This window comes from Falco punctatus (genome assembly GCF_963210335.1).
Source record: "Falco punctatus genome assembly, chromosome: 5".
Taxonomy (NCBI): Eukaryota; Metazoa; Chordata; class Aves; order Falconiformes; family Falconidae; genus Falco; species Falco punctatus.
Window position 1 is genome coordinate 75,459,800 of NC_137584.1, and position 14,991 is coordinate 75,474,790.

The window sequence follows — 14,991 nt, forward strand, 5'->3', positions numbered from 1 at the left end:
GATGGGCATGTACATTAGACTCCCAGGGCTCTTGCTTGCCAATGAAATTGATTTTCTGCAACTTCAGTAGCTCTTGAAACTCCTGTGGGGTGTTGTAGGGTGAGCAGATGGGCGGAAGGTAATCCTGGCCAAGCAACTGCACATCGCTTTGGCAGAGATGGGGCTGAATCCCGAGGCAGCACCATCCTCTTCCTCCACTCACCGGCATGGAAGGAGGGGATGTGCCCTTTCGGGGAAGCAGGTACTGCTTCTAATCATGGGATGGGAAGATCTGCTGAGTTGGTCTCCACCTGTCCTAGACGCTAATCAGGCCTAATCAGTAGCACCGTTAGTAGACCTGTCCCCACACGCTTTCATGTGGTAGAGAAATACAGCCATTGTGACCTATGGAGGCTGGGAACTGAGGTCCAGGTCTTCCTAAGTTTTTAAAATACAAATAAATACTTTCAAAGGCATGAGTCTGTATCATGAGCCCTGAACTACAGAGGAAGCATACTGTGTAATAAGTTTCTTCACTTTTGAGGTATCCTCCTCTGGCGACTTGACAGACCGTGCACTGCTATAGCTTTGCTGTAGGAACAGGCTGTCGCTAAGACCAAGGTCCAACCCACAGTGCTGGACACGAGGAGATAAACCTTTAAATTCAAATGGCAGAAATCAGCTTGAAATGAGATAACCGTGGGTGGAGAGGTATAGCAAATAGAAACAGTCTGGTCTAATAGTCACCCAGACAGACTGTAGGTGAGCAGAAGCATATTCCTGCTCTCAAAACAGTGGTCCTGTCTCTTCCCCAGTGCATCCATCCCTTGCTGAGGGAGAAACATTTAATGCACGTCTGTCACGTGGGGACTTGAAATAATAGCTCAAGGGTTATTTTTCCATCACACCTCTACGTGTGGTGTTCACCTTGATGACTACACAAGGCTCATCTGGAAGCTTCCTTCATTAGGTTCTAGATGATGTCATACATGTTGGAAGCCATCTAGCAGTGTCCACACCTCTTCCCCACCAGGTTAGCTCTCCTCTTGCAAATGCATCAAAGATAAGTATCTCAGACGAGTACCTAAGAGCTGAAGAAGTAGAACGACTTCTTTGAAGGATATATACCTATGGCAGCATTTTCTGGGCTGCCGATCTGAATTGCCTTTGCCTGTCTCCTGTACTCTAAGGGAAGAGCCCAACTGGCTTAAAAGGGAGCATGTGCCATCTGAGCAGATGGCGGTGAGTGCAGCAAGCCAGAAAACACAGGCTTGTTGAGCTTGGGAGACAATTCCTGTCTGAAAGTACACAAGCAGCTGCCGTCTCCTCGCCCAGGGACAGATTAAGGCCTCTGTCCAACCAAACGTTAGAATACAGGCTTAATTTTTTAGCATGTTAGTGATGTTCTGGTGGAAATACACAGGCATGGGGATTCACAGCTAGTTTGGGATCTGTACCCGTGTGTTATGAATGTGGAGGTACATACCCAGGGAGGTGGAGAATGAGTTTTGGACTCTTGGTTCAGGCAGCCTTTGGGATGAAGCCAATATAACAAACTTCTTTTCTCCTTTGTGTCTTGCTTGGCAGTGGTCCAGCCTGTAACCAACTTTCATGGCTCATCCGACTGTCAAGTAAGCATGTCAACAGGGTGCAGGTGACAGTCGATGAAATAATCGGTTATTCTTATTTAAGGCTCTTAAACTCTGTATTCCTCTTCCTGTACACAGGATGACCTTTGTTGGTTGGTTTTTTTTGTTATTTTTGCTTTGTTTTGGTTTTTTCCCCCCTTCCTGCTTGGAAGCCCCACCAGGAACACCCTTGGAGCCAGAGAGTGAGCAATAAGTGGGCTGCCAGCACACTGCAGCCTTGTTGTACAGGATCAGTTGTTTCAGCAGAGAGATTCCAGCTCTGGCAGTTGCCTTCTGCTGTTTGCCACTCCGGGATGCTTGCCAGGAATATAACTTCTGAGCTTAAGCTTGTCTCATGGGGGGATACTGTGGCTTTGTCATGTGAAACACCAAGTGAGAGGAACCAGTAAAGAGCAAGCTGGAGGCTGTGGGAATATTCATTATACATGGCCGTGGTGTACCCACAGCACAAGCAGAGCAGATCTCCCCTGCACGGTGATGGGAAGGAGCAGTCCAGCTGAGGAGATGACTTTTCAATCAGTAAATCCTCTTCTATGCAGGGGAGGTGTTCTGTTAGTTGAGGGGCATAGCACAATAATGAAGTATAAGACGATTCTTTTGGTACTTTCGTTAACACCTTCTATTATTGATTATAAAAAACTCAAAACCTTTTCAGACTATCCAGCATATTTCTTGTAGCTTGCCTGCTCTAACACTTCATTCAACTTTACATAAAGAAGTAGAATTAAATCTGGTGATAATCACTTATATCCTTGCTCCCTAATGAGCTGTTCATTAGGAAAAACTATCTTGTATCTACAGTGAATGCAAAGTATGGACTCAAAAGATGATACTAAAAAAGGCCTCCACATAAAAGGTGCACTTTGGAATGGGAACTTTGCTTCCCTCTGAGTTTGGGAAACTGCTAGAGCGCTCTAAATCACAACCAAAATAAGAAATATCAATATCTATTTAATGCATTATAAGAACATCTATGTTAGAAGGATTTTTTTTTTACAAGGTTTTTGAGAAGGGATATAAGCTGCTATTTATGAAAGTGTGAATCGTCATGACAGAAGCAAGGAGAAACGTCAGTCCTCACAATCCTCTACTCCATCATTATTTGTTCTTTTTTTTTTCTTTTTTTTTCAGAAGTGCATGATGCAGCCTGTTTCCATAGTAAATGTTCTGGAAACCTGGGCTGTGGCATTGCATGAACCAGTCCAGGACACCTGACTTAGTGACGTTTACATCAGCTTTCCAAATCCTTTTCTTTTGTGTTTGCTCTCCACTATTTCCCAAGAACTTCAGATGTCTTTTTTCACAAAACCAGTTCTGCCAATGGTATGATGTTGCTGCAGTTATTCACACAGCAGATTACAACCTCCACCTTATTATCAGGTTTTTATCAGGTTGTTTTCCTTAATATTCCCTTTCCCCCCTCCTCCCCATTATTTGGTCTGGCTGTTTCTCCTCTCCTGTGGGACAGATGGAGTTGCCTAGTTTTTCCCTCTTTCTTTTCCTCTCTCTCTCTCTCTCTCTCTCTCTCTCTCTCTTTCTCTTTTGTAAAGACAGATAAAGAAATATTTCTTTTCTGGGCAGAGGTGGAGGCTAATCGCTGGGTTAATTGAGAAGAATAGTGCTTCTGATGTTCGCACAAAGTATCAAATAGCCTCAACATATTTCTCCCTGCTCTCTGCTCTCCCTCACTCCACCTAAAGAGACCCATTGAATTTGCACATTACTGTACAGAAGTGATTATGGGTTTAATTGTATTTATTTTGCTTGGTGGGGAGGCCATCATAACAGTAGTTGATTGATTTTTATAAAATCACCCTCAAGGTCATATGTAGGACTTTGCTTTCCTGTGCAGCCATAACAAACAATTTGAGGGTCACAGCCAAAGGCTCAGTTGAGCAATATTCTTGCCTTCTGCTTTCAGAGAAGAGATCAAGTGCAATAAAAGAAGGAAGCATAACTTTTATTTTCTTTTTACAAAAGGGGAAGACAACCTTGTAAAGCAGCAGCTGTATATTTATTCTGATCCAATGAAAAACAGAGATACAGAGATCTAAGGGTTAGAGGGACAATATGCAATTTTTTGACATAAAAGTGTTTGTAAGCTTGGCTGGAGTTGGCTTTACAGTTAGACTTGGTAAATGGTTAAATGAAGCCCTGCTAATGCTTTCTTTTCTTTTCTGTGGATGCTGCTCTTCTTTTATCTTCAGCAGATGAACTTTTTTTCCCCCCACTTTACCTTCTCCCAAGGACTGCTTGCCTTTTGCCTTGGTTCTGGAAGGGGTTCAGCAGCTTTGCAAATAGCCAGGGGACAACGGCATTACGGTGTGACCGTGGGTGTATATATCTGTTTCCTATGATTATATGTTGGGTCTGACTGCTGCTTCTAAGGGAAAGTGAAAGTGTCACACACAGCAGATGCCTTCTGGTGGTCTTGATCTTGCAAATCTTTGCACCATTGCCAAGTGTGCTTGGGTTGCCATTGCATCTAGCAACAGAGAAAACCAAAAGCCGGGCAATAACCACCACCTTGAAGTCCAATTATTATTACTCCTTCACATCTAAATCTTCACCCAGGGTGGGGAAACCTTGCTTTTGTGTAGGTTTTCCCACAGGAAGGGCAGACTTGCAGGCCAAGCATGGCACAGCTAGTGCCTGCATGCCTGCTGCTACTGAAACTTGTTGGGACTATTGCTTGTACTTGCACCCAGTGCAGAACAGTCAGCAGCATCCAAATTTATCAGACACCCAGAAATCCACAAAAGATACAGGAATTCTTTGAATCAACAGAGAGAGAAGTCTATCAAGACAGCTGATATGCAGCTAGCTTATTACTGGGGAACAGGGGATTTTAAAAAGAAGAAAGGAAACAAAAGGGAGATAGAGGACTGGTCATAGAGGACCAGGTGTATGTAAGGAGGCAAACAGTGATTTTTAGGAGCTGTATGAAGGTGAGCTACTCCTGACCTGCCAAAGCCATCTTGTGCAGAAAGGTGCACAAGAGACAGTGCAGAACGAGTATTAACACCCATCCCAAAAGCATTAACTCTTGCTGGTCGAGCCACTCCTGTTTTTGCAGAAAGAGGGACTCCAATGTGAAGTTCAAGGTGTCACCTTTTCACTCCTTGCTAGTTTTCCAGAGAGGCAGATATCTATACCACTGGCAGCAAAACACAGCTTCGTGGTGTGCTCTGTTGTGTCTCAGCACTGCTAATGAAGGGAGGAAAAATAAACAGGTGCTACTGTTTTTCAGCAGACCTTCTGTGGGCCAGGCAGGAGGAGACAAATCCCAGACCCTTACGGGAAACAGGCATTTTCCCCTGGCTGCCTCGAAGTCATAGGAATGGCTGCAAAAAGAAAAGGAATGAGGAATCTTACATTCTCCCATCTGTGTCATCCCATGGGGAAGGGATAGAAGGTTTTGTGCAAGGAATTCAGTATTTCTAACCTGTCTTGTAGACAGCTTGAAAATTTTGGATGGACAAAATGTGGCTGAAACTTGGGAAAAATTTTGGGGATGTTATGTGAAGCATAACTACAATTTTGCAATCAAAAGATAGGACAATTTTGGCTACCAGCCTTCCTGGTTCAGTGGTACAGCATGGCAGCAATTAGAATACTCATTTAAAATTGTATGAAGAGAGGTGGAAACAGAAATGACTATACTTCAGCATAGGAAGTCAATAAAGACCTTGGGGTAGAACTCTTTTTTTTAATGCTAGGAATAAAATAAATTGCAGTGATTTACAGTTCCATTTCTAGATTGCGGGGATGAAATTATTAACACTGCTGCTATAAGGCAAATGTATTTAATAAGTATTTCTGTTCTATTATATCACAAAAGGAAGATGGACCAGCAGGTCCATTTATTACTAAAGAATGTTAATATAATGAAGATGTTAAATAACATTATTCAAGAATGCACATTCTTAAATCAACAGGTCTATTCTCATTCAAGAGCTTTAAAACTGCTGAAAAAGGCATTTTGTGGCCCACAAATATTAATTTCAGAGTACATGGGAAATTACAGAGGACTGTAGAAGTTCTGATCTTGTCTCAGGGTCCAGGCAGGTAAACGGAAAAAAGATATTGGCTGCTTAGTCTGATATCAACCACAGGTCAAATGAGAAAACCGGATAAAGTTGAACGTTACAGATGATTGAATCCATAAATTACTAACTGTAGGAATATACTGAGTGAAAGGATAGAAATTTTATGGAAGAAAAGCCAGAAAGCTTTAGTTCACTCTCTAGGAAAATTGCAAGTTTGTTTGATAAAGTTAATTCTGTAGAACATGTGATCGTGTGATGGCTAACTGAGGATCACCTGCCAAGATCTCATGGCAGCCATCAGATATGAAATGTACTAACTCAGAAAGTAAAGTGTTAGTAAATTGAACCATTCTCATGTCTACTTGGATGCCACTGCACATCATTGATAATTTGAAGGTAAATGGAGAGTTGCTTATCGCATTTTGTGAACGCCATTCAAACTAAATGCAGATTTACACCGCTGGGAAGAAAGCTGGGCCGGGAGCAATTAGGAATGAAAGTCATGATTACACAATCAGGGACTTTGTCAGACAAAGCCATGATCATGAAAAGGATCAGCAGTCTGTGTGGCTCAGGGATGCCCACCTGATCTCCCAGTGCAATGAAGAGGCAAAAGGAGGCAGTGTGGTGTTTTTCACCATGAAAAGCAAGAGGCAGAGTGTGGGGCAAGCTGGTTTTGCCTCTATAGGCAGCATCAAGAACAACAAAGCACAGAGGAATTAGGAGGTCAGGATTTCAAACTACAGAATGAGAACTGGGTTGTGAAAGAGGATCCACCGCTCCATGAATTGGAGACAATTCCTTGCAGGAAGAGTCCTGAAAACCTTACCAATCTGTCTGGATGAGGGCTGAGATTCGATTTTACCTGTAAGTACCTTCACAGAAAATGCTGTTTTCTATACCTCTCTGCAGTGCAACGCAGGAGGGTGCAAAGGGAACCGCTGTCTGAAAGCTCATCCTTGATGAATTATGGTTGAACATAAAGCAGAAATTGTGAAGAGTAAGAGAAATTTGCTGTGGGAAAAGATGATCATAGAAAATGGTAGAGTGATGTCCCCAAGTCGTTTAATTGATTGTCTGCCTTTCTGGAGGGTATGTGGCAGTCAAACACAGGCAACTTGACTTCCTCCAGTTTTTCAATAGCATGACGTGCACAGGCCATCAGGCGGTATGAGCTAATGGTCCCTTCAGTCTGCAAATGAATACCATTTCAAATATTCCCGTTTCAGCCTGGCATGTTTTGTATTAAGAATATTTCTGTTTTTCAGAAGTCTCAGATGTATCTCAGAATAAATCAGGTCTCTTCTGCAGTTCTGTATGAGACAAGCTGAAGTTTCTGCTGTTTTATCACAGTGTATTCAGTATAATTCATAAAAATGCTATGTAGCAAGCTTAACAGAAATATATTTGTGTATAGAAAAATACGTCTAGGGAAAGAGAAAATGTACACATAGGGGAGCTAGTGTTTGTGAGATCGATCCCATGGTTCCCAGTGGTTATAAGCAAGAAAATGTAAGATTTATCTCTTTAATCTATTAAGCATATTCTGTAAAAACTTATGTGGAATCTACTGAAATTGGGAAAGAAAATATTTAATGGGTAGTCCTTATTCAAATACTAGCTTTGTTATAAGCCTAATAAATTAAAACTAAGGCTAAGTTATAAGACTTTGTTATAAGACTAAGAAATCAAGAAACAATGAAAGCCCCTCAACCCAAGAATAAACAAGAATTACCAGGATAAACAGAATGTGTTCAGCAGGGGTGGATGCAACTAGGTGGGAAAGGCGCAAGTGCTATGCATCTCCTTTATCACTGAGAGCAGCAGGACCAAATCAAAGGTGAACAATGATCAAGGTAGTTTTAAATCTGATTTTTATCTTAAAACTTCTTCCTTCCTTTTTTAACTCAATACTGAAGTTAAAGCAGAGGTCTGATCTCCTTCTTGCTAAGGTTTGGTAGTATCTGGTGGTGAAGGAAAGCCAGCTGTTTGGTAGGTATAGAGGTCACCATTAAAAACTGCTAACACCAGTAGAAAGCTGGCCATGGTATGAGGTGGCACAGTTATTAGCTACTTTACATAAAAGGGAATGTTGGGAGGATGATAGACGCTTTGTAAAGAGGCCTGAGGTTGCCAGGCTTTGAGATGTTCCCTGCTAGCTCCTGGGAAGCATGGCTTGAGCGGGGAAGCCATCCCACATGCGAAATGATTAGATATCTGAGAGTCCACTGTGTCCAAATACATTGTAAAGGTAGGGACAGTGTCCTTCACAGGGAAGAAAATATGAATGGAGATAAAAGCATAAACCATCCTGAGATGACAGGCTGGGATCACCAGCTCACAAGAGGCAAGAACAAAGATAGCATTTGACAGAACTGAAGAGACTGAGTAAAAATCAGGGGATAGAAATGCTTTTTCATGCACCATATACTTAGACCACAGAATTCATTGCTTCAAGAAATCACTGAGACTAAATACTAGAAAGATTTGAAGGATCAGACCTATATTAATGACAAATCTTAGATGGTAAAAGGACAATGTTGGCAAGGAGATTCTGAAGCCTTATGCTTTGATGTGAAGTTAACCTCTAATTAAGGATTAAAATGAGGCTTTCATGGGATGGGGAGGTCATCTCACATTCAGCTAACAGGGAGAAGTTTCTTATATTGTATTTGGAAGCATCTGGTTTTGAACAGCGCCTGGAAGAGTATGCAGGATTAAATCAACCACTGAGCTAAACAAGTTGCCAGTTCTTATGTTCCAAAGATGTTCTCACTTCCTCTCTCCCTGTCACAAGTAGCCTGTAATCTGAAAAGTAACATGCAAATTAAGTAGTACTATCCCTTTTTCATGTTTAGAGAGCCAGTAGGTTGAAACTGGGATTTTCCAAACACAGCTCCTTTGCACTGGAATTGGAGAGACTTAGATGTCTGCCCAGGCTGAATGGCCTTGCTCAAGTCTAGAACAGCAGCCTGTGGTGGAATTGAAGAATGGGCTGAGTTAATAAGGTCTGTAAAAATCTGATAAATCCATAGGCAGCAGCACAGGGCAAGGTGGAGATTTTGCAGGATGCAATAATATTTTACTCAATCTCATAATTTTATTGCAAACCCATTTTTTTACCCATCTCTTACAGTTCCTTTGACTGTGAGATGATGACTGGCTTTTAGATCTATGGTTGCATATCACTCTTCTGTTGTCTTCAGGTGGCAAACTCTTGTTCACTGGTCCAGGACCTGTAGAACTGCATGCTCATTACATTCTGATATCTGATGGAGGAGAGCTCCTGGTGGGATCCCACGAGGCCCCTTTCCGTCACAAAGCGTACATTTACCTCTATGGAAGCCTCCATTCTCCATCATTATTTCCATATGGGGTCAAGTTCCTGGCAGTGAGGAATGGGACCCTTTCCATTCATGGTGAGTACATTTTTAAATTTTATTCAAAAACAAAGCACAAATGCATAAAAGAAAAGAAAACAAAGCAATAAATGTTTTTGGAGGGGGGAAAAAATCTCACAAAACAACTTTGGTCATGAACTTGGGTTTCTAATTGCAATGAAATATTTGTAGAAATCAAAAACTGTAGAAATTTTAGGCCAGAATTTCATATCGTGTTCACCACCAGACCCCTATTTCTGCAGTATCATATGCACTAGATCTTAGTGCTGTATCTCCATAAAAGCTCCCATATGGGGAGCTGAGTAATTTTGAAAATCTGACCCCCTAAAAGTAGATGGTATCAAGTAGATATGAAACCCTGGCAGGGATTTAGGTGCCTAGAAGATGTTTGAATTTGTGCACATCTGTTCACAAATGAAAGTCTCTATCCCTTGGACACTGGACCTTGGATCTCTGTTGTGAATCACGTGGGTTTGCTCTGCTGCTAGAACGGGTTATCCTTCTGTCATCTTTCTCCGTAACAACTGGGAAGTTTCCTCCCCAAAGAGTGTATGACTTTTGGGATGCCCAAGAAAGGGTAGTCTGCCAGGTAGGTTGCAGAGTGAGGCCAACGCCAAGCACGCTGCAGTTGGTAGCCTGTGCCAGCTGGAGTGGGGATGATGCTTTGAGCACCAGCAAAGTGCTCCTGGCAGTGTGTTTTCCCCCCCTCCTCCATCTCTCCATGCTGTGCTGGCATCCCCATGCTGGTGGTCTGTCTTTAGCATTAGGAGCACAGCCAGTATCTCTCTGTTTTCCTGGTGGTGCACACAGCTGCACCTGCTCAGCACTGGTTGTTGTCATAAACGACAAGTCCAGGGCTATGAAGAAAAACCTGTGGCAATGCCAAGAATTTCAGTCCTAGATGCCCAGTCCTCTGATTTAACCACTGGACCTCTCTCTCAAAGAAAGCCCCACAGGGCCAGGGCATTATGTTCTTACCAAGTGGAAGAGACAAGGGACATAAAGGACAGAAAATGGCTGTAGGTTTGCACATGTTGTGGCACGGGAATTTAGCTACAGAGTTTTTTGGAAGGCTATATTTATACAGGTATAAAATGTCCTTTTCTTGGTGCAGCAGGTTGGATGTGGAATTCAGGTCCAAACTCGGCACGAGTCAGAATATTAGTGCAATGCATGTGTGACAAGCTCTTAATTAATGGGTTGTTTTTAAAGGCAATATATGCCGTAGAGGAGAAAAAAACAAAAGAGCACAAATGTATGTGAATGCTTCATCTCTCTCCCTAATGTTCTTGTGCATCTGCCTTCATATTGGTAGGTGTTCATATCCTCCAGCAGGGCTTGAACTTACACCCTCCTGGCCTACAGGCAGAAATGCTGCTATCTGAGCATCGCTGACACATGTGCCTCTTGGTCAAATATTATGTCAGACACCGAGGGATACAAGCTGGGCACAGACGGGGAGTGAGCTGTACCGCTGTGTGGTAATCCTGTCAGTTCACAGGAGCTGAGCAAGGTCAGGAGAGGTGGGTTGTTGGAGAAGAGTTGATGAACAGATGCTTTTCTCGATCAGAAGAGATCAGTGGAGGCTGGGGAAGGTGCTACTGGCAGTGCAAGGGAGATGGGCTGCACTGCTCCTGAACACCGTGTCAGGTGCTCTTGACCACTTTGTTGAGACACAGTGAGGCTAAATTATTTAGTGCATGCAAATGGATTTAATAATTTTGGTAAACTGGCTTTGCAGAAGGGCAGAGTGTGTCTGTCCCATTTCCTAGAGAGGCTCTGTGAAAAAGGGCCATTAGATTGTCTAGGCTGAACTGACTGTCTGCTACTGGCCATTGAGTTTCACACACTTATCCCAGCCTTGGGTTTGGTAACTCACATTAGATTAAAGCATGCCTTCCAGAAAGGCTTGGTCTTTGAGGACATCAAGGGAAATGGAAGCTAGCATTTTCTGTGGAGACTTGTTCCAGGGGATTAATTTGGTTAATCATCCATGTTTTTTTTTTCTTTCTTTTTTTTTTTTTCTTCTTCTTTAAGAGAAGTATTAAAATGTCTGATTTGAATTTGCCTGATAGCAGCTTTTGCTGCTTTGCTTTATGTGTCTTCTCCTACTACTTTAAAGTATCTTTTCGTTCTTGGTTTGACCCCTGTAAGTCAGGATTTTGTCCTTAAATTGTCAGGACTTTTTAACAAGAGCCTTGTCTTCATGCTGGTTTGTTTTCTGGCAATGTAGGAAAAGCCAGTAGCATCTCCTTGCAGCTGTGCCTCCTGTGCTGCTTCCCCTTTCCATTCTGAGCCTGTATCATGACTGGCTACTTGTCTCCATCCTCATGGACAACACGTGAAACTATAGAGACCAACAGGGCAGAAGTACGTTTTACAGTGTCACTTTGGCAATATGACGGAGGGAAGTAAACCCAGGTGTCCATTTCAGTACCCTCAAGGCATTTCTCACTGATATTTCATAAGTTTCACTCAGTGGCATAACTCCCAGCAATTCTTCATTCCTGAGGAAACCCGGAAGGTGAGATCTGCAACCCAAGCATTACCTGGATGGAGATATGTGGAGCCAAAGGTGGCTCGGCCCATTAGTGGAAACATCTCTTGCTTTCAATTTCTTTTTGATTCTTATTCTAGAATACTTACACATTTCTTATTCAGGAAATCCATCTTTGATTCAAGAAAATTAAAGAAAAAAGCTATGAAGTCACTTTTAAGCTCCGCACTACACACAGACCCTGTGCATGGCTGCAATTAAGGTTCATTCAAACCAAGTAATCTGCAATTTAGCATGAAGCAGTAGAAGCCCGCTGGAAAGCAAGACCAAAAGCAGTGTGTTCTTTTGCTGGGTTCATATTGCCTACATAAAACAGAAATGTACTGTTCTGTCTCCAATTTTGTACCAGTCTGCCTTGTGGTACAGAACAAATTGTTGAGCATGACAGCTTCTTTTATAAATGCATGAAAGAGACTGACACGCTTAGCAGCACACATTTGTGAGATGCATACATACACATGCATATAGATGTTATCTCAGATCAAAATCATTAAATAAGCAGGCTTCCAAATTCTTAGCTGTCTTGGTGAAGACAGGACTGAGCACATTTTAGTTTCTTTCCTGTTTCAGACCGGGAAATTTGGGGGATGTTCTGCAGCCATGCTTGAGTTCAGATTGTTTAGTAAACGCTGTCAGCTCCTCACTTTGATATGTTAATATGACTAAGGGTTTCCCACAATCCCCTCGTGAGTGGCAGTCCTTTGCTCCGGTAGTTGTAGCAGACTGGGAAATTTCACTGTTGCCTTTGGCTTTAGCCAACTCCCCTGCCAGGCAGAGCGTGCCACCCATAAACTGCCTGTCAATCACACATCAGTGTTAAAGGGGGTTTCAGTCAGCCGGGGCGACTCGGCTTTTTGACAATGTAATTATGGCCCTTGCATCCGCAGTAGGGGCCTGAGCGGAGCTGAGAGAATTTTATTGATTGTTCAGAAGGGAAATTTATCACTGTCTCCAGCTCCATTCGTACTTTATTCCCTGAGAAACTCTCCTGACAAGCTTCAGGAGAGAAGTTTAGCATGGTGGCCTTGGCTGTTCTTGTGCCTTTGTCCTTCCCAGGGAAACTGGACCGGAGACACCAGCGGATGCTGGGTGAAGGGCACGGACTGGGTGCAGAGGCAGCTACGTGGAGATGCTGCATCAGTAGCTGAGGACACCTACCCTTCCTTTGTGACAGCCTGACTCTGTGGTCCCAACACTCTAGTTGCCATCAGTGGGAAAATTTTAAAGGTCTTTTCCATTCTGTTCCATTTTTAGCAGTCCTGTGATGCTGAGCTTGTTATTCCGTCGTGTCCCCTCAAAACAGACTGTGCCTGTTCCCAAAAGAAAACCAGGACTTCTGCTGTGTATTTAGCTGAAACTTTGTCAGTGCCAGCACTGTGATGATATGGGGCATGAACATATGAGCTATTCCCTCATTTTGGCTAATAACTTATAGTTCTCCAACTAGATGGAAGGTGCTATGCTTCAGGTTTAATAACATGCTACATTCACTTTGTCCAGATGATGAAAGCTGTGTGGTAAATTAAAAATAATGTGCAAAGAGTTTTGGTTTGATACTGTACCTATTTATAATCAGCATAACTAAGACAGAGGCGTCAGTGGTCGTTTCAGTCCTCTAAAGTCACGGATAATCCTGCAAAGAATATCCCTGCACTTGCACTGGAAGCTTACTGTGGAAGATGACATTGTAGAGGCAATCCTGCACCTCTATCCCAGGCTTCTCTGCAACCAAAACAATCTTATACATTTTCAGGGTTAGCTCAGGAAACAAAAAAAAAGTTTGTATCAGCTGAGCCAATTATTAATTTTAATCATTTTTAATCAATAATGAAACACAAAATGTTTGTGAGCTGTGCACTACACTCCACAGAGCCTGTGTATTCCTCGAGAGATCAAACATTTAATCAAATGCTTCTTGCTTTTCCACCATTAAGCAGTGCTATGTATCTGTGCTGAGTTGGAGATTAAGAGATCATAGACAACATGAGAGAATTTGTTCTACTTTACTCACATATTAAAAAGAAAAGATTCCCAGAGATAAAAAAGAATAAATATCTGCAGCAGGGTGATTCAGGACAGGGTGCAGAGATCCACCAGGGATAAGATGTGCTTTTTTACCTCACTGAAATGTTCATCCATTCAATACGTTCATCCATTCAATAACTGAAACCACTGATTTGCACATCCCTGTTAACACTGTGAGTTCAGATCCTTCTTCCCTTTCTGGGGTTACTCCCATAGACCGGTTTTCCTTAGATGCTGGTTGTTCTGTGTGGTGCTTGCAGGAGGATTTTTGCCTTCTGTGACAGCATTTTTCCTTTCAAGACCTTGACTTTAACATGATGCATTAAAGCAGATGGCTCTTGAACAGAAGGCTAAGCTGCCTTGAATCCCCTTGTGTTCACTGGGGGTAAGAAACTGCACTTAGGCACTTCCCATGGAGTAACTAATGTACAATGACTTGTTCCTTCACTTTCTTATTCACAACTATAAGATGACCATTAGATTTTAAAGACCTAGCAGATGGAGGGGAAAAAACCAGAGTGTGCTGGGTTCAGGGAAAGCTGCAGTGTCTTTTATAGCTTGCCTTATTTTGCTAACATAAATGCATCTATCACCTTTGATCCAAACTTAACTCAGTTGCTCTGTATTTTGGTGCTGATCTTAATGAGGAACACATGGAAAAAATGGGACTGAGGGGTGGGCGCTAGTATATACATATTTAATATACTATATATAGACTATAGCTAATGTATTGGCTTGTGTTCCTTGACAGGGAGAGGTCTGTGGGTTACTACAAATGTGGAGGCTTCTGTGGGATGAAGTAGTTACATCTTTTAAACTTTTGAATATAACACTGACATACCCCTTCCAGTTCTGGCCCTGACTACAACCAGCAGACCGGCTGGAGGAAGAGGGGCAACCCACAACAAAATGGGGGTGGACATCCACCCCAGATGGGAGCAAGCCTGCGAAGTTTGGCAAGCTGAGAAGCCTGTACTCAGATGTGGGGTTTTGCAGAGCTGCAGGCTGAGCCACTCAGGGACCCCCCCGTTTGGGCTCATCTTCACTTTTCCCATGTGTCTAGTTCTCTTTCATCGTGTGCAGGGGATGTAGCAAACTGATCTTAGCATTTAAATGGTCATGCCACCCCATGCACCCACTCCTGCGGGCAGACATTCCCTGTCTTGTTCGGCAGTGGCGCGGGAGATTAACTGGCAATAACGCAAAATGTTACCAGCTGTGTGCAGCGCGTGAGGAGACCATGCCATAGTTTGCTGCTGCGTTGGAGCCGTTTGCTCCTGGTGTCGGTTTAAAGAGGTTTCCCTGTGTGCCACCTTCAGTCGTGAGCTGTT

At 42.8% G+C, this 14,991-nt stretch overlaps 1 long non-coding RNA gene across 1 annotated transcript in view; it reads right to left on the reverse strand.

Annotated features, from left to right (window-relative positions):
* LOC308064729 overlaps positions 1-14,991 on the reverse strand; it is a 45,356-nt gene that overhangs the window by 14,673 nt on the left and 15,692 nt on the right. Inside the window, exon 2 of the long non-coding RNA XR_013928507.1 lies at positions 1-14,503. This exon is cut by the window's left edge and continues 14,673 nt beyond it. This is a non-coding gene — a long non-coding RNA (uncharacterized lncRNA). The remainder of the gene's footprint in view (positions 14,504-14,991) is intronic.